The sequence below is a fragment of the Rissa tridactyla genome, chromosome 8 (assembly GCF_028500815.1).
Source record: "Rissa tridactyla isolate bRisTri1 chromosome 8, bRisTri1.patW.cur.20221130, whole genome shotgun sequence".
NCBI lineage: Eukaryota > Metazoa > Chordata > Aves > Charadriiformes > Laridae > Rissa > Rissa tridactyla.
In genome coordinates this window covers 25959368-25980214 of record NC_071473.1, presented here as the reverse complement: position 1 = coordinate 25980214, position 20847 = coordinate 25959368, and the positions used below count along the sequence as shown (strand labels likewise).

The window sequence follows — 20847 nt, the reverse complement described above, 5'->3', positions numbered from 1 at the left end:
TTTAAAATAATGTATCTATATCTTGCTTGTACTTCACCTTTGAAATTCTTTCTTGCCTTTAAAACCTTCATCTAAAATCATTTGAACTGTTGATCGTTAGCACTCATCACAAAGCCGTCTTTCCCCCCAGATTCTCTGGGAGCGCAGAGGCATAGTCAGGATGAAACAGGTCTTGGAGGAAGCCTAGTGCATGAACTGTTGTTACGCTGCTTCGGAACAAGCGGATTTGTGAGGGGTCAGAGGGTGAGGTTCCCAAGCAGAAGGGCTGAGAATGACGGACAGGTCTTGTTTCACCTTCAGAAACTGGAAAAAGTGAAACTACAGAAATGCTGCTGGGAATATCGATAAACAATATCAGTAAATTGCTTAGAAAACATATTCCTTAAAAGAAGTTATGATATATATATATTTTAAATAGGATTCAGAAACTTCATTCTTTACCCTGAAGGGTTTCTTTTTGTGTTTTGATTTGGTGTTTGTTTTGTTTGTTGATTTATTTTTTTTTAATTAGACAACATTCTACCTAGGACAAATCTTGAAAATGTTTTTCTTATAAAGGGGGAGTTCCAGAATAATGGTGCTCTAGAAAACCATCTCTTATCAGCAAATATCTCACGTTCATTCACCTTGCTTACAGTCTACCAGGTATATAATTCTATTTAGTTTCTTGTCCCCCTTGGCATTTATTTTATTTATATGGTGTAGTTCATTTTTTTCCTTGAATGAGAAACTTTACAATTATCCTGCATTATGTTATCGTGTCAAGCTGTTAGAATTATTAATATTTAATAAATTAACAGATCAATCTGACTTTTTCTTATCCAATTTACAAATTATTCACAAGTTCATCTTTTTTTTTCCTCTGCTGTCTACATAATAATAGCTGAAAAAAATGTATTGCCCATCAGATGTACTTTACGGTTACTTTAAAAAAAATATTTAAGAAAGGAAGCTGGAGTGCATCCAATATGCACATAAATAATTGTTTAATATAGTGTTTTGAAGCACTTTTTTGAAGCTCTCCTAAAAATTCTAAAAACAAATACTTTTTTTTAAAAAACCTCAACTGAATTTTCAAAATAAAAGAGAAAAAAGATAAGAGAGAGAACAACAAGGGTAAAAATCAATGAAATCTAATGGTAAAACCTCGCAGCCAAAGCAGAGGCCTCTTGCACCCATGAAGGAAAAAGAGATTAAGGAAGATATAATTAATATTTATTTGCCTTGTATCCAGACATAAACATATTAACCTGGCATAACCAGCAACTTTCATAGGTATTTTGTGACTCTGTAAGGATTAAAATAGCATGACCAGTGTGGCAAGCATTTTCTGTAACAGCTACTTGTATGCCTCTCTCTCTCTATATATATATATCTATAAAGTAACATGCAACAAAAAAGTGAAAAACAGAGATTTGTGGTATAGTTGCACAAACAGGATACAGGAAAATGAGAACAAGGCACACTGTAAAATCAGAATAAGAAACTGAGAGCAGCAGGTACAACGTCTGGTGGAACGAGGATAATCCAACAGAACAAAGGAAAAGGAGGTAAACCCTGACAAAGCCAGAGGAAATCTGCAGGTAAATCCAATTTGGTGAACTATGTTGAGACAGGTGAGATCACCCCCTTTCTTTGGGGATGGGGTGAAGGACCAGGCTCAGAGCATCCTTTTCGGAGAAGAGGGGGGATTACGGAAGCATCTCTTCATATTCTGAAATTCGTATTCTGAAAAATCTCGGTGCCTGAGCATCCTTCAGGACAGGATACTGACTCTTTTCTTTTTCCCAGGCCATGAGGTATTAAAGGTAAAAGGAAAATGCAACTTCTTCATCCCAATTAGGGCTCTAAGTCAGGAGAGTTCTTTATCTTTCATTTAATATTAAGGCCTTGTTATACAGGCTTGAAATTACACGTTTAGAATTTGTTCTGTACTTCACTTTCTTGCTGTAAATTGGGATTTATACATATATATATATATACACACACACCAGTTCTCTTCTGCCTATGACTGAACATTACATCTGAATAGAAATCCTTCAGAATGGCTTCTGTTGTTTTGGCAGATGAAACTATTTCTTCCTGAGATTCAGCTTTTGGCCTCCTTAGTTACACATTTCTGGTCCAATATTACTGAAAGTGACCCATAATTGAGTATATCAGCCCGAATTAAAGAAATGCATATCAGGGCATCATATCTAAATTAATTTCCTGACTTCGCATTCAGTCTTCTCTGCACTACCAATTATGAAAATGAAAGATAGGGCACTTGGAAAATGAAAGAGGACTTTGACAAGGTTGCAAGTCTGCTAAATTAAGGAGACCTTGCCGGTTGCCAGTGTTTGAGGGCACTTGCACACACAGAGTCAAGACCCGAATGAGTTCTGAAGCTGTAAGAAATGTGTTTTAAATAGATATAAATTTAGGCTTTAACCTTGCAATATTCTACCTCCTGGTGACATCAGCAGGCAGAACAGAGCACCTTTGCCAGGAAATGGGAAAGTACAAGGCCATCTAATACGTACACTGGTGTTATTCACTGTAACATCTATATCCATATATGTGTATTGTTTTGCCAACACCAGTAATAGGGTGTTTTTTCCAGGGATATTCGACATGTTGCCTTGATAGCAATATTGATGACTGCCGATTCCCTAATCAAGATGTAATAGTTCCATGCTCCACTTAATGCAAAGTGTACTTTGCAGATCAGGTACTTCCATTGGTAGGAACCGTGGAGGTATTCAGAAGCTGCCTGGACATGGTCCCGGGCAAGCAGGTGGCCTTGTTTGAGCAGGGGGGAGTCGAACCAGACAACCTCCAGCAGTCCCTTCCAACGCCAACCATTCTGTGCTCTTGTAATGGGATTACATAAATGCTATTACATTTCCTAATAAGTCTCCCAAATCATGATGGAGAGACTGTAGCACTTAACAGGAATTTAGGACACCTGGTACAAGTAACCACTTAAAACTAACTGCAGATGTCATTAGAACCCTGAATTACTGTGGTGTGTTTTCTGCTGATTGCCAGAATTTTTTATTTAATTTAAATGTAAATTGCTAAGTGTCCTGGTTTGATGTTTCTATGCAATTTTTACAGATACGCCTGATTTCAACTGTATCCTTGTTGTTAATTGTCTTCTCTGCAGCCTTCATATGTTATTTCTTATGGAGAAAAAAAAAGATTTTTCATTTACCTTTTTTATTTTTTAATATATGGTTTTGTTTGCAACTCTTTTTATGAGCAGTTTGTTCATCTCATACCAAGGCGCAGGCACAACTTAGACCTTGTGAATTTGTGGGGGTTTTTTCCCACTGAGGTGTTTGTGTGACTGATGGCTCTGTGGAACTCTGTAGGTTTGATCAATTATTTTGCTTCATGTAACAAATCATGTTGCAATCATATCTTGCAGCTAGAAACTTCAGAGAGCAACATAAGTCTCTCTTTCACGGAGAATTTAAATTACATGAGTCATTTTTAAATCATTTGATAAAATGCTAGACAGAAAGGGGGACTGTAAGTGTTTGATACTGCTTCAGTGATCATTCTTATTGTTACAAATACAAATGATTTGATATTTTACCTCGGTACTGTGCTCTGCTAAAAAGTGTGCTGCCTTTTCAGAAAACCTAAAAAATATAAATAGCTTGTGTAGATCAATATAAACCTGGTATTGGTCTCTAACATAACCTCCAAAAAGCAAAAAAATGTATGTTTGGTGCATAGGCAAATTTTGAAGAAGAGATGCTCCTAACACGTAAGTATCAAATAAAAAAATACCTGAGTAACTTTGAATTTTTTCAAGTTTACTTTCACCACCACTTGCAATGTGTTATATATACTTAATATCAATATATGGTGAGCCTATGAACTTTTCCTGTATCAAATATTTACTAATACTGTTACAGTGATTTTTTTTTAGTTTAAGACACATTATATTTTATAGGTTGCTGAGGTCTTTGCCTGCAGCCCAGCAAAGCACAATGTGTAAAAATATCCTCTCCGACTGACATGGTTATGTTATGTTCAATTCCATTAGTACTGCCCGTAGCCTGGTTGGTGCTTATGGATGAAGTGAAAGTGTTTTGCTTTCTGAAGGTCTGAATTTTAAGGATGCTCTTTAGAGCCTAATCAGCCTATGAAATCCTGTCTGCTTTCTGTGATGTGGTAAACGATGTCCAAGACACATTCTTCCCTGGGCAAGTTTGGTTTCTTAAAGTTGTTTTTATTTTCTTTGTGTTTGTTTACTCACAAAACTGGTATAATCACTTTGGCTGAAAAAAAAATCCCAGATGTAGATGAAAGAATGTCTAAACTTAGCTCTTTTTAAGTGTCAAAAAGTACCTGCAGGATGGATTTTTTTTTTCCCCCACCAAAAGGAAACCTATTTTATCTTTAAGCATGTTTTATTCTTTGTTTCTGACTGAACATTATTCTTCCAGTTCAGATTCTACCGATATTTTCCCCACTTCTTGGTCTTGCTGCAGACCTTCAGAATACTGATTCAATATTTGCTCTGTCCTGGTTCTGGACATTCTCAACTCCCTCTGCCATGTACTAAATAGACCAGAATAGTATTATCCTTTTTAATTCTCTTGCCATGAAATTAATAAATAATGTATTATTCACTTAGAAATTAAAAAAATGCATGAAACATAATGAGTTTTTAAATTTGAAGAGCTGAGTTGACATGACTCTCATAAAAGAAGCCAGCTCTGAAGTAGCTTTAAGTCATTGTTGCAATTTCATTTATCAGATGCTTTAACTTAATGATCAAATCATTTGCCCCATCTTTCATTCTTCCTTGACTCAAATACATATATGCACACTCATGTGCTATTTCTAACAGAAAAAAAAGCATTATCAGCATTATTTTATGGAACCTTTATTAATCTCTATCCCATATTGTCACAAAAAATAAAAGTAATTAGTTTGTACATCTGGTCTACCCATAGGAACAACAGCTTTTACGTTTGTTTTATAACCCTTCATAGCATGTTCCTGGCAATGGTAAGGGCTAAAACAGATGCATTGACAACTCTTATTTTGTAGGACTTTGCCTATCTCCTGTTTTGATGACTATGTGACAAACTACCACTTTGACGAAGCCATGGAGAAAGAAAACGATAAGATGTATTGGGAAGAGAATTTTTGTTAATTACTGGGCTGTTTAAACCTTGTATAGAGCACTGCATACAGTTATGATACTATGCTTTCAGGAAGGATTAATTACAGGTGGAATGGATGCAGAGGAGAGGTCACAGGAATATTAGGAAAAGGAGTGATTCCCTTGCAGATGACAGCTTAGGGTTTTTTTCTTTTCATCCAAGCAAACCAAAGTCTGAGAGGAGATGCAAATGCTTTCCATATATGTAATAATTAGAAGATGGTCACTGGAGAAAAAGAGCGACCCCCTGTGAAATAACAGTGGTAAAAGGGCAAGAAGTTTACATTAGCCATGAGCGTTTATGAATTTATGTTAACGTCCCAAATGTTTCTAGTAATATGGGCAGTTAGAAAACTACGTGAGAAATTAAGAAAAGTGGGGGACCAAAGGGGCATGTTTCAACACCAAATTTAGCTAGTCTGTGAAGGGATTGAGTGATATGGCTAAGTTGTATTTAATGGATCATACAGCCCTCCAGTGCTATATGAAGTAGTGGTGCATTTACTATTGACACCTGAATGCCTCATGCGAAAGCTGGCTTGCCTACAGATGCCTTTACAGGATATAGATTTATTTTTTTCCTAATAAGAGTACTTGATTTTATGTATGGAACATCCTTCCTCAACGAGAGCATCGATAGCTAGTAATTTTCTAGCTTTGCCGTCTTTCTTTGTATATTGGTTTACAAGCACAGGCTTTGACTTTTGATTACTCTGTAATACACTTGTAACCACATAAAGAATTTCCTAGCATGGAGAGTTCGTTTGTAACACATGGAAGTGAAATCTTTAAATTAGTTTTGACATGCAACCTAATTCATAAATCAATATGCCTCTCCTGTAGACACATGATCAAAGGGGTTAACCCACCATTTTTGTAAACATTGAATTACTCTATAGACGTTTAACATAATAATGAAGTAATTATATAAGACGATAATTTCATTTAAAAAAGAATTTTCTTCTGATTCAGCTTTCTCGTACTAAACACTCTTTGTATCACATTGTGAAAATTCTTTAACTGAGATATGCCTCATTCCGAGCAGAAAAAAGAAACCGTTGCAATTTCTGTAAGAAATTCTGTTATGTCATTGCAACTTCATTTGGCAGTATTACTGTGCACATTCAGACACCCCTCTTGAAAATTTCAGTGCCACAGATCTGTAGTGTCACCCGGAATATTAGCTTTTTTTATGGCATAAGGTTTACAGATAAATAAGCAATAAACTCATAACTAAAAGAGAAATCAAGTATCACTTCATCAGCCTGTCTAGATTTCTTCTTTGCCAGGACTAAATGACATTATCATAACAAGGCATCATTTTTTCCAGTCTCTGTAATGATATAAATATCAAGGGATGATCCAGTATAGTATACAGATTTCACAAAGAAATGTGTTAAAAGTCTGTAATAAAAGTAAAATCCTTTCTGGTGTTGACTGATTCACTAAATGTGCCAAATCTCTTCAGCTGCCATTGTGTTCAGTGTTTTCAGGATTCAGACCCATGAATCCCATTGATTTCAGCGTACATTGCATCAGCCTCAATATTAATAGAAATACCCTAACCTTGGGATAAAATATCTTATTCCAAATGAAGATGAGACATCTGCATAGGTGAAGCTACAGATTATAGCTTCTTTTTCAGCTTTGACACCTAAAAGCAGATCTTTTTAGTAACTTACTCTTTTGGTGTTCTTCTTATAACAGATTTTATTAAGAGAAAAAAACCCAAATAATAAAAATCTAAATAAACATCCCCTTTTGGTATGACCACAAAGGAAACAGAAAGAATACTTATGTATTAGTAGATTCTTGGGTAGCTGTTTTCCATACACAGAATACCTCCACATGATTTGCAACATATTCTAGTTTCCTACTGGTACCACTGAATTTATGTATTTCAAACTTGTTTAAGTTGTTATTCTAAGCAGAAGATACATAAAAGGGTTTGTTTCAGTGTTTTTCTCAGGTCAATTTTTAGGTGGAAATAGGGATTTTATGTAGAGATCTTGCCAACATGATTGCACGTTCCTACTACAGAGCATAACTTTATAAGAAACTTAAATAAAGCAATGAAATTGAAAACCCAGACTGCATAAAGTAGATAATAAGTAGAGAAATATCACTAACCTGTATGTCGGTGTGGGGGGAATCGTCTCACTTGATTTTCAATGTCTGCAGCTCCTGTTATGCTCAAGAGATTTCAGAAGACTGAAGTGATGACTACCCTGAGGTAACTCACTCCCTGGATCACAAGAGAATTTTCTTTTGGACTAGGTTATGCTCCATTCTCAGCTCAAACAATGTCATCACCACACATATGGCCTCAGGTTGTCCAACAGAGCACTCGCTGGCTGAGGTGTTTGGTCTCTTCTAGCATGTGGGACACCCTGGGATCAACCTCCTCCAGTTCAGCTTGTTTTGAAAAGGACTGAACACAGCAGAACCTGCTCTGCAAAGTAAATCCATGCTTTGCTAGCATTGGGTTAGCATTAAATAGGGTTAATCCGTGTTTAACTAGGGTTTGTCTGAAAAAAAACCACCACACAACAAAAAACAAATCCAAAACCCCAACAATAATGCTTTGAATTAAGGCATTAACGAAGGTGCAGCCTTCAACAGTTAGTTCAGATGTTAAGGTCTATGCTGTAGACCTCTAAAGACAGGAAAGATGAATTCCACCTTAAATTTACCGGTAAAGAAAGAAATAAAAGGAAATCTAAATGTACAATCACCACATTTCTTATTAGCAGTTTCAATGTCTTTTAGAAAAGGAAATCAGAGTAATTTCTCAAGCTCAGGAGGAAAATTCCAATTTATGATTGATTAGAAGAAGCGTGTGAAAATGAAAAGGATGAAGCTATATTAATTGGAGACAAGAATTGATATGTATTTCCAACATCAAATTTAGGATATGATTATGTGAACTGCTTTCCTGGTTCTACCGCTGGCCTTCTCTGGCTCACTAGACCTGAAGCAGTGATGGCAGTCCCTAAAGTAAAGAATATAAATCTTTTTTGATGTGAACTGTTTGAACTGTAAGAGCTGGTGGCTAGAGCCATTTTTAGAAAAATGATTGGAAAAAACCCTAAGTGTTATGGGATCCTCTTCTCTTTTGGTATTTCTATGTCCCAATGTTTTAATAACAGGAGAAATAATTTAAGTTAATAGTGAATAGAGCCACTCTAGCTTTGAGTGGTTTTGAGAACTCTTATAATATTGTCTTCTCTTGGATTAAGCTCTGAATCGTGTGGGAGCCAGCAGGGTTGATCAATTCAATTTCAAATATCTTAGCTCCTCACATAAAATGAAAGAAAGCATTGGAATTCAGAATATGTTTTAGGTAGAAAGTAAATTCTGTAATACAGGATTAAAATATAATAAAAATAAATTTTATCCCCCAAATGTTTTCATCCATTAGCTTAGAAATCCATAGCAGTTCAGTGGTACAACAATAATGATTTCAGTGGTACAACACTTCGGATGATTTTCAAAGTTATGTTTTGAAAAATGAGTTTGTTGCCTAAATGAAAATTCTATATTGCTGTCTATTTTTATACATAGTTCACTGGGATTCTACAAAAGGTATTCAAGTTGTTGAAAACTTTTGACTTTTGAAGATGTTTTCAAAAAACACGTTCCATAATTTTTGATGAAATAATGCTTGTTACTATATGTATTTTACGAAATGAATGAAATATTTCATGAATATTTTTCTTTCTAAAAAATTTTTACCTGTAACGAAGCCACATATTGTGCTTGAATATTTTTAACATACTTAATATAAAGTCTCAAGGGAAAATTCAGCCCTTTTATTTATTTTCAAATTTTTCTTGTTACCTCTTTTTTTCTTTCTCTATCCTTATCTCCCCTTAGAATACCACCATTTCCCCTCTCTAGGTTTTCAGTGTCTCACTTTGATTTATTTGCCCAGAACAAAGTCTAATATAATCAAATATTGGGGAGAAAGGAAAGCAAAATTCTAAAGGAAGAACATCCCTTTTAAGCTAATCTGGATCACACACTCTGGAGTATATCACATTTCCTTGCCTTGCGTAATTTAGTTCTCTAGTGATGCCTCGCTAGTGAGTTTGCATACTGTTTGTTCTTAGACCTTTCTCAGTGTAAAACAAGTCATAAAAGATAAAAAGGGAGAGGATCTTGTTTTCAGAATGGAGGCACGTTTAACTTCTACTGGAATTATTGGCAGCAAGTATTGAAGACAGAATATCCTCAGTGACTGAACAAATGAATTAGTTATATCAAAACACTTTAAAATGTACTGTATAGAAATTGTCCCTTTACTACTTTACCTTCATTTACAGCAGTTCGGGGAACACTAAAAGTAATTAGGGATTTTCTAGTTTATTCTATGCAGTATTCTTCTGTCATTAAAACTGTTAGTATGAGTAATCAATATCCAGGAGCTGGTTTTTGCTTTGGTGAGCAATCCAGTAAGTTAAGTGAGTAACTGTCTTATATCCTGAAAGATATTCACACAGGGACATTATATCTAGTACAATTAGTTGCCTAAATACGGTTAAATGTGTAGAGCATCACTCAGAACTAAATAATGTATGTATTACTCCAAAGAACGTTGGTAACTTATGAATTTCTATTAAGCCTGTTTCACTCATTTTTTATTAAACTTGAGAGCTGTGACCTATCTAGAGATTTCTGGTTAAATTAAGCTAATTGAAGACTGGAAACAGCTAGAGTGAGAAAGGAGTATATGTAAATTAGTTAATATAAATTTAAGTTAATGAATAAAATGAAGCTGGAAATGTGATTCTTTTTTTTTGTCCCACAATATAACTTTGCTTGCCATAAGTAATATTGTCTCATTGTATAAATAATTTAGGCTCCCACTCCCTCCGAAATACACAAACCAGCGTTGTAACGCTATTGTCATGGTATTTTGTTCATCGGTGGTTAGACTCATTCTTCTAAACTCATGGGATATTTTTCACAGGAAGGGTGCAAAGAGTCATTCATCCTTGCCCATGATACCTTAGACACCAGAGGCTTTTGTCGCTGAGTGAATCCACATGGGACACTGAGATGAGCCACGTGACATGGTATCAAGGGCAATGTATGCATTTCCCTCACAATTTAAAGGGGAGAGTCAATAGCACTTGGGGTAATGATGCTGCAATAAACTCTTGCTAAAACCTCATCCATCATAGTGAATTTTCACCTTAGTGATATCCAAATGAAGCTTGTAACCACCACGAACTCCGGTTTGTTGACAGTAACCTGGCAGTAAGACCAAAGCTCTGGATTAAAGGCAGCTGAACAAACAAAGTGAACTTGGGAAGTCATAAAAAGTTAAAAAGTTCTACGGGAGTACAATGGTTTTTATCTGAGAATTAGACAGAAATGATACTATGGGGTTTCTAACTCTCTACCTTTTTTGTTTTTAATCTTTTGAAATTATACTTTTCAGACCTAACAAGAAAAATGTATAAATAATGACAAAACCAAAGTAAATAAAATACCAGTTGCTAATATTTTTACTTTCTGTATCATTTAATTTGAGCTAAGAATGGCATGAAAAATTATTAATTCTATTTGACCGCACTCAGGACCAAATGTTATTATTGATATCAAGAAATATTTGCAACTAAAAAAAAGACAAATTATATTTTCAAAATGCAATTAAAGTCATTTGATTACAATGCATTTAATTAAAGTTATTACTAAAGTGCTGGTCTTTATTTTTATGGGACTGAAGCTTTAAATTTTGTTTTTTATTTCAAAGTCAGACTGTGCTCTGTTGCCATGGCATGTATGCATATGTATACCTGTGTATATAATGAGATTGCTGGAATGGGAGACTCTGTTGAAGATAGCAAGGTACCTTTCAATTGTCTTCAACGGATTCAGAATTTAGCACAGCACACACCTTGGTTTTCCAGAAATATGATCATACACAGGAATACAAAGCAAACACAAAGTTTGGTAGGATTTTACAGCATTTTTTCTTGTACAAATGTCTATATGAAGTACAAGACAGGTACTGGATTCTAGGGTCAAATAAAGGCAACACTCCATCACCATGGGACAAAAGCCATTAGACTCACACACCTGCTTTTTCTGGCTCTGCAGCAATTCTGAGCATAAAATGCTGTTATATATCTCTATACATTCTCTCTGTCTCTGAGCACACATAAAACTCAACAATTCACAGTGAAAGCAAAGATCTCTCTTGTGGTCCCCCAGCATTTAGTGCCCTCCACAGGATATTTTAGATGGGATTTTAAAAACTATTTATTGATGTAGTTGCATAGGTGCTAGCAAAATGTATGCAATAACCTTTTTAAGATTTACAGGAAAATATACAGTCAGCTTAACATAATTTCTATAGCCAGAGACTACATATTTCATACATATATTTGAGTCACTCTTAGGTTACATAAACTCAATTTATCTAGGAGGGAAGGAAAAGTATGTCACCCTTTTTGATAAAAAAACTTCTGTATCACTATTAGTAAAACTTTGTTCTTATATTAATGTGTTCGTTTAAAACTAGGCACTTGTGTATGAAATAGTAATGTATGGGACACACAATGAAATCTATAAATTGAGAAAACGGATGGATATAGGACAGTTGCTATATCAAGTTATAAAGGAAAATAACATTAGGAGAAAATACTGCAGGTGCAAAAAATACATGAATTAATTTGTAAATAATAGATGTTAACTGGCCATTATGTAGCAAACATATAGTAGCTGGATTGCTATATCTCATTTCAACTTCTCTGGATCAAACTATGATTTCCTCCATCCTCTGGACTTATGATAATAATACATCAAAAAGAAAGACTATTAGACATTTAAAAAATAAATGCTTCCATTTTTACCTAAAAATTCCAACCATTAGTAATCCAGATAGTTACCACTTTGTGGTAAACTTTGAACTTTGAAAAAGCATGTGAAAAATGCCACGAACCTATCCATTTAATTACTGCTTTGTTCTATCTATTCTCTTTGTGCAATGAAATCAATGAAAAATTAATGGCTTCCATGCAACATGTTCTTATATATCAGCACCTTAAAATCTTCATCAATAAAGTTGCCAAATTATTGCTGGAGGGTTGGGGTTTGTTTGGTTTTTTTTGTTTGGACAGACCCGCATGAACCAATAAATGAAACAAACAGATGCCAAAAGGCATCCAGATGGTCACAGTTCCCCCAGTCCTGCACCCTTACAGAGTCAGAACTGACAAACCCCACAGCACCACACAGAGCAAAAATAGTGTTTCTGATCTTTCAAATGCCTGCTTATCCCATTACATCTAATTGATGATCATAAATATTGATTTGGGGTACAAAGGAAAGGCTTTGACTAACGAAAGTTGATAAACTGCTTCTGCTTTCTTACCCTCGGCCATTAACATTTTGCAGTAATTTTGTATGAATGTTGAATAATTACAGGCCTTTTGGATTTGTGCCAACGCAGCAGAGTAATCTACATGATTTGTACTTCTTTCTTTTATTTTATTTGGCTTTAATTAGCATGGATCAAAAGATCTTCTACAGGCTATTGCTAAGCACACCGTGTACCGTGTGGATGCAAGCCTACAAAGTCAAATCTGTCCCTGCTACCTTGTGGTGGGGACTGATGATGAAGGAAGATACCCGTTGGACTTTCTCTCAATATGCTTCCCCCACGTCAAAGTATTTTTATCCCATAGCAATAGAAGTATATAACCTGCAGGCAACGTCCAAGATCTTAGCATTGTGTTAATTGAGCTGTGTATTGAGAAATCGCAAAGAGCACCGGAATGTTGTTTTGGCAGTTCACTTGGTTCAGTCTTTCCAATAAACTGTTAGTCTTTCAGCAAATTGTATTGCGGATCTGGCCACATGTAGTTGTTAAAGATAATGTGGCACCTGTACAAGAGTTTTTTAGCCTGCTCTCCTACTTAAATCCCCAGTGAAATAATTACACTCTCCTACTCTGGATAGTTTTTCCACCCCTCAAATTTCTTTTTCTTCTCATAAACTGTTATGGAGAACTGCAGTGCAATGGTAAGGAGCGTGGCAGATGTCGCACACAATGTATTACCCATAAAAAATGCTATCAGCCTCTTTGATTTCAGGTAAATTACATACTCCTAAATTTACAGCTGCTGTGCTGAAATATTGAGTGTGTGCATAAAAGGTGTCTCAATCCAGACAAAAATATTACACCATCAAGAAGCTTCTCTAATATAAATGGAGAAAAGCCCTGGAGAATCTATCCTTGGGGGAAAAAAATAATCTGAGGATTACTTTGCTAGACAAAAATCAGTAGAAATAAGGGAAATCACAGGAAAACCTCTTCTTCTGCTCAAAAACCCCTTTCCTGGGCAAGTAAAAACAAATAAACAAGAAAAATAGTTTATTTTGAACAAAGAAAAACACTTCTTGACAAAGTTATTGTTAATAAAGCCTTGGTTAGCTTCCAGGGTGAAGGTTTTATAGCTGTTAGAATTCATATAGCTAACAGGCAAAGTGGGAGTTCCTATAGCTCCACAAAGTTATGTTCATTAACATACAAACTAGATCCAGATTGTTGTTAATTGTCAGGTCAATTTATTCTTATGTGTTTCCAGGAAAAGAAAAAAAAAAAAAAAAGAGGAAAATATTTGATAAGAAGAATTACAGAGCTGCTAAGGGTAGGACACTCCACAACAGTTAGTTGCCTTCAAAATACAATTTAGTGATAAACCATATGCAGAGCATGACTATACTTTCTTAGGCCAAGCTTTTTTTGATCACTTTCTTTCCTAAAACAATACAATCATTAAAGTTTGTTAATGAAAAAAAAAACCAAAAAACAAAAACAAACAAAAAAACCCCAACAAAAACCTGAAGGAACATTTCAGGTATATTAGGTGATGCTGTTAGCCTGGAACATAAAACCCACCAGTTCTCTCACCTGTTCTCTGGATATCAGATCTATGCATACAACCGAGGGAAAACACATGCCTGAAGCTCGATGGATTTTGAGGGCAACCATCCAGCAGAGCCCTCAGCAGCACTGCAGGGGAAAAGATTGTCCTGGTTTCAGCTGGGACAGAGCTCATTTTGCATTAACTCAAGAGCATTCCGCCAATTTATTTTTAATTTCTGTCCCCAAATATTCTTTCCAGTATTATCTTTTACCGTGTCTTATTTTATCTTAAATAAGACAGAATAAACTTCTGAAAAGAAAAAACTTCTTAAATATTGATAGATAGAATTTTAATTTAAAATTTGAAGCTAGATAGTGAAAAATATTACAAAAGGTTGTTGGATTTTTCTTTTTTTTTTTTTCCTTTTTTTTTTATTTGGTAGTTTAGGAGGGCTTGCGGGGTTTTTTTTACACATGAACAAAATCTGGAGTGCTATATCCAAACCCATCTTCAAGTCTGCCAACCTAAGCTTTTTGTGGTATGAAGTCAGACTATAATTTCACAGCTGGCCCTTCTTTATACATTTGGCCAATCCTGAGTCTGAATCCTAATAAATGTCTTTGTTTCTGTTTCTAGAGACAGTAAAAGGAAGGAAGGAGTTGAAACCTGGAGCTGAGTTTTATAGCTTAGACTTATCTATAAATCAGACCTAGCTGGCTGTTTAATTAAGAGCTCACAAAAGATTGTTCCCTGTAATCCAACATGTAAAGAGTAGAGTCCTATTCTACAGACAACTGGAACAATAGTCAGACAAATCACACAATAATTGGTGTAGGAAGAAGAAAGGCCTGACTCACACTCCAAAAAGCACAGGTTTTAATCTTTTGACTTACAATAAAATTCCTCTAGGTGGTAACAGTACACTTCTCTCTTTTTTTTTTTTTTCTAGAGGCCAGACAGTAAATATCACAGGTTCACTAATAAAAATCCTACAGTTAAAAGTCTCCAGCCTCAGGCACCAGAATTTCACGGAAGTTCAGGTACACTGCTTGGGAAGGAATCTGTAACAAATTTGTGTGTGGTGGTGCAGATACAACACCAAAATGCATTGCATATGCATAAATAAACAGGGGATTGAATATGGTATCACTTTCCTTCAGCTGTCCCTAATATTTAACTGCAGCATGTTAGATTTTCATCACTGGCCTAACACAGCTGCAACTGAATGAATAACAAAATGGTCCTGCACGTGGAAAATCTCCCTTTCTAGATCAGCGTTTCTGCATTTGTACCCATCCAGAGTCAAGGCACTGTCCCTCTTTAAACCTCTATATGCACCCTCATTATATAATGCTTACCTCAGAAAAACTGTTATCTGTAGGAATTTAAAAAAAAAAGTCAATTTTCACACTTATCCATAAATATCTATCAAGGGCCGGTCAGACCTTTCTCCCCAGTCCTATCCCTGGGGTAATGCAGAAGTTGTATTTCAGGCAGCAGAAACAGCATGTAGAATGTAACACACACCAGGGAAACACACTATACAAATCTTTTAGGATTTCCGCTCAAATGGTTCTTTGGTTTCTGCAGTTTTCGATGACATTAAGAAGATACGTTGTCTAAACGAAAACAAATTATTTGCAGATGGTGTTTGCATTGTTCTATATGGGTGTAGGGAGGCAAATATCAAGAGACGACCTTTGTTTTCGTGCATCAAAGTACTACAAAGAAAAAAAACAGCAACTAGGATATAGCATTTGAGAATAAGCTACTGTCATCTATGGGTATCTTATTTACTGAAAGTTATAAATGAGGTGAATAGTAATTTAGGCAGGGGTGTGGAGAGTGTGGGAGAACAGTCTGAACGCAAAGCATAGCTTTATCTAATACACAATATTTTTAAAATCATTAAAATACAAAGCATTTCTTACTCTATTGTTTGGATTTCATCCAGTGAGGTGTGATAACAGCTTTAATCTTGGCAACAGAGGGGAAAACAGTCACAAGCAGTTGGTTTTTCAGGTCAGGAACAGAGAGAGCAACTTCTGATTTTGATTACCTTTTTTCTCTTCAAAAACAAGATGACCAGGTTCAGGAGCCCATTTTTCTGTTTCTGGTTCTTTCCCACATGATGAAACATCTGATTTTGTTACTTCATTCTTATGTTTCTAAGACAAAAAGATAAATAAGTACCTTATATATATATTAATTAGTAGAGCAAAATGGAACCATCATCAGATAGAGTGACCAGTCAGCCTTTGAGATAATAGTTTGGAACTTGATTCTGATCATCCTTGTATCTCAAATAAAATCAAAGGTCTCTTCTCTGTGTTGCAAGTACTGCGATGTCAATAAAAGGATAAAATATTCTCTTACAGGCTATTTATCTCAAACTTACGATGATGGATTGAAACATGGTCTTGTTTCTCCGACTTCTGTGTTTTTCCAGTCTCCTTCATGTGAGTCTGGATACCATGGTAAAACCTTAAGGAAGAAAAGCCAGAAGCAGCAGCCCTCATGCAATTTCTTTTGCTTCACCTGAGCATGGTGGGGGATAACGAGTAACTCATGGCCCGAGACGAGTCCACATCCAGATTCTGAGACAACCAGGCTAAAGGTTAGCTGGTACCAAAGCAACAGATATTTTTTTCCAGTTTCCATACTTCAGGTTCAAAAGAAGAGTTTGAAATGAGTTTTGAAGAATGAGTTTTGAAAAGTGGAGATGCTCTGAAAACACTCAGAAAGATGCATGATAGACTCCGACCATTTGCACATGAAACCACAACCTTAAGCATAATTTATGGAGTTATTAATGGAGAGAGGCAAGAAATAAGTTTCAACTAATTTAAATGCATTTCCAATAAAGTAACTTGCAAAGCTGGGTAAAAAAACCTAGTAAACTTGCATCACATTATTGTAACATGATTTTAGAGCTCTGCTTAAGAACAGATTTGGACCTCAGAATTGGACCCAGCCTAGACAAAGCACTCAGTACTTAGTACTAAGCCCTGAAGAGTTTTATTTTTTTACACAACAACTGGTTGTAATATTTTGCTACAGATATTAATACACTCCTAAAGAGGAAATCTAATTTCCTTTTCAGTTAGAAGCAAAAAGCTCCATGGCAATAAAGAGGCCCCTTTACTGCTTCTGACAAGGGTAACCCTTGATCCAGAGCTCTACCAGAGTGCTGGTATTGACCTTGGTGCACGTGCAACTGTGGCCTCAGTAAGTTTCAAAATTCACACATAGGATTTGCGGAGTTATTGCAGGGAAAAGCAGCGTTTGATCTTCTTCACTGTCTTTGAAGGAATTACGGTGATTATATCCTGCCTGGTGGCAACGTCCTAGAGAAACGCAGAGGACTAAGGAGGCTTAACTTGCTACCACCTGTAAAGTTAAAAGTGTTCAGGACTTACAACTTTAAACTAATATTTCAAAATGGTTAAAACCAAGCTGTGAGAATTCAATCAGTATTAGGAAAGACTGTGAACATACCATAGGAGCAAGATTCTTTTTTAAGATAAATAAATATAAGAAACCATGAATGAACAACAAATCCACAATCTCTAATTGAACATAAAGGCAGGCATTAGCTTTAAAGAAATCATAATTTCCCTTTAATTACCAAATAATTTTACCCTTCAATTATGCTCAAGAAATTATTGATTGTATTTTCTACCTGGGAAAGTGACTGTCTGGAAAATTAAGAGTTCTAATATTTGATAATATACTAGACATTCTTAACATAACAATGTTAAAAGCATTTTCAATGCTAAGAATTTTGTTTTGACTGTAGTTGTGTGCCTTTCTTAATCCTATCTTCTCTCTCGTCCTTCATGCATATACTCTTTTGCCTGTCATACATAATTTTGCAGAATCACTTTCCTAATAAATAAATAGTCCTAAACATTCTACTTTACCAGAGACAGCAGGCTGAAGAAAAACAGAGGAATGAAAAGCTGAGGGATTTGGGTCTTTTCAGTCTGGAGAAAAGACGACTGAGGGGGGATCTTATCAACGCTTATCAATACTGAAAGGGTGGGTGTCAGGGGGATGGGGCCAGGCTCTTCTCAGTGGTGCCCAGGGACAGGACAAGGGGTAACAGGCACAAACTTGACCATAGGAAGTTCCATCTCAACGTGAGGAGGAACTTCTTTCCTTTGAGGGTGGCAGAGCCCTGGCACAGGCTGCCCAGAGAGGTGCTGGAGTCTCCGTCTCTGGAGACATTCCAAACCCGCCTGGACGCGTTCCTGTGCCACCTGCTCTGGGTGACCCTGCTCTGGCAGGGGCTTGGATGAGATGATCTCCAGGGGTCCCTTCCAACCCCCACCATTCTCTGAGTCTGTGAATATTGCTGGAATTGCTTAGTACCTCAGACATATTCAGGAGCAAAAGATTGTCCGACTTTCATTTTTTGCTCTGCAGTAATGGTTTCCAGTGGAAATTTTGAAAAACAGTTTCAACAGAGATGAGACACTTGCAGAAGATTTTCTAAAGTTCCTTCAGGAACATTTTTATCCTCCTGTACTAAATATTACAGATTACATTTACGTACCAGCTATTACAAACTCCCCAACAGAGGAATGTAAATTAAGATTAACTCTGCTCCAAATTTCACGCAGCACAGGCACTGAAGGAGCTGAACGTGCTTGATATCTAACAAGAGATCTTTGCACAGTAATATTTTCATGAACTTTTTTTTTCTTTTTAATACAGCTAGTAGGAAACTAGGTTAAAGGAGAAATCTAGAGCCTTTAAAAATAAAATCATTATTTAGACTTCTTTGAAACTGAGGATATATTAAAAGGGAAACTAGCTGTCTGAATGCATTGTGACAGCCTTTTTGTACATTTCCGGTTATGTGTCTTAATATTTTAGTATATATACTGATATCACTAAGGATTGGTATTGTCATCTCACCCACACAAAATTTAATTACAGAAATTTAGGCTTTGACATATCGTTAATTAAATATCGATTGTTACAGCATGAACTAAGCCATCGGTATTTTCCTTCCTAATTAGAATAATGACTGCTCCACATGCCAACAGTTACAAATCTCACTGAAATAACTGTAGAAGTAGCAATGTAAAAAAGCCTTAAATAATGCAGCATATTGCACCTCAGTTATGATTTATAAATTAGACGTAGTGTAATAGCTGTACTATTTAAATAAAGTGTTCACATTTTCCCCTATGGGGAGTAAAGAGCTAGTGTTTGATAGTTTGCATTTATTCTAGAGCTTTGCGTTCCAGTTTGCCATGAGTAAGTGGCCTCAACATCATGAAAAAAGTCATTATACATCCCTCAGTGCCATCAATATTGTTCTTAGCGATTATACAAGAAAAGCAAATACTGAACTGATAAAGCAAGCCAAACACTCTTTTGCTCTGAGTGAGAAGCTGCATACCATTTATGGCATATTAAGTAGTTCAGTAGTTAAAGTTTTTTTAAAAATTAATTTTTGTGGTGCTTATGTTCCAAGGATGAAGAAGGGACTTCTATTTTCACTGCAATCAGTTTCTCACTTTTTAATCGACATTCATTTAATGTTAAAATCTGATTTTCTATATCATGCTGATGTGAGCAATATCATGCTAATTTCTACTGACTGTTCTCTTATTAGTGAGTTTAATGTGCAACTATTCTCCCTAATCTACAAGTTAAATTTCTACTCAGGAAATGGCTACTTTTTCTTCAGCTTTTGTCTTTCATACCAGAAGATCATTTCCCCCCAGACAAAAACCACACCATCACATCTTCCTCATCTCTTTCTAAATGCTTCCTTCTCTTTTTGTTAACATTTCCTCACTGCGCCAAAACAAGATATTTCTTTCATCTTTTGAGGATTAGCCCTAATGAGCCAGTGCACCTTATACATGATTAATACCATGAACGTGAACAACAATATTTTTTGCTATTTTATTAGAAAAAAGAGATAGATTAGAAATGGTCTATAATATATATATATTTATATACACACCATGATGAATACAAGCTGAGAAACTTGGTAACGGGGGCGTATAAGATGATAAGGAACATGCATTTTTTAGCCCACAGAAGGATCATCTATAGGGCATCTCTGAGCCTTCATTTATCCGTTCATTTTCCCTTTAAGAATGTTTCACATAGATTTCCATACAAGAGGGGAAGGGGATTTCCATACAAGGGGAAACAATTTGACCCAGTATTTCTGTACCACTGTTTAATCAGATATTAATGGATGCAAAGAATATTTGATATGCTTTTTCTTTGTAGATTGTGGATTTCTACTAAGTCAACTGAATTTCATGTTGGGAGAAGTAGAATATTCTTTGGATATCACTTATTGCAAGGGATTACATTACATGAATTTCCATGAAGGTGGAAGCACAAACTGCATTTTTGTATTTTTGTATTAATAAAGAGATGTTTTAAGGTGATTAGCAACAGTCTTTGAAGTACTGTGAACATATTAATTTTAAGGACATAGATAACCTGAGACATTATTAAGAAGACACACTTGCTTACAATTAAATTGTCACACATTTGAAGCAGCATAAATTTTGGGAGGTCTCTTTTGCTTAGAGTTTTTCTATCCACTTTGGGGCGGGGGGGGTTGGAGTGGGCGTTGTGGTTTTTTAAATCCTTTTACACTTTCACAGCTGAATTTCTGTATAGCTCCATAAGTTCATATGGAGTTGAAATGAGCAGGAAGCTAAACGTCACAAACCAACCCCTTGGGACAGGCAGTGAAAATTTAAAACTGAGTTCATGCTGCTTGCTTATATTGCTACAGATTAAAGATTTATT

The 20847-nt window shown here is 35.7% G+C and overlaps 1 long non-coding RNA gene across 1 annotated transcript; it reads left to right on the top strand.

The window, feature by feature from the left end:
• The first annotated feature begins 518 nt into the window (after positions 1–518).
• On the top strand, positions 519–15093 carry LOC128914115 (uncharacterized). The gene is made up of 3 exons (XR_008468194.1): positions 519–1583; positions 7352–7403; positions 15002–15093. It is a non-coding gene; the product is annotated as an uncharacterized LOC128914115 (long non-coding RNA).
• Positions 15094–20847: the final 5754 nt, after the last annotated feature.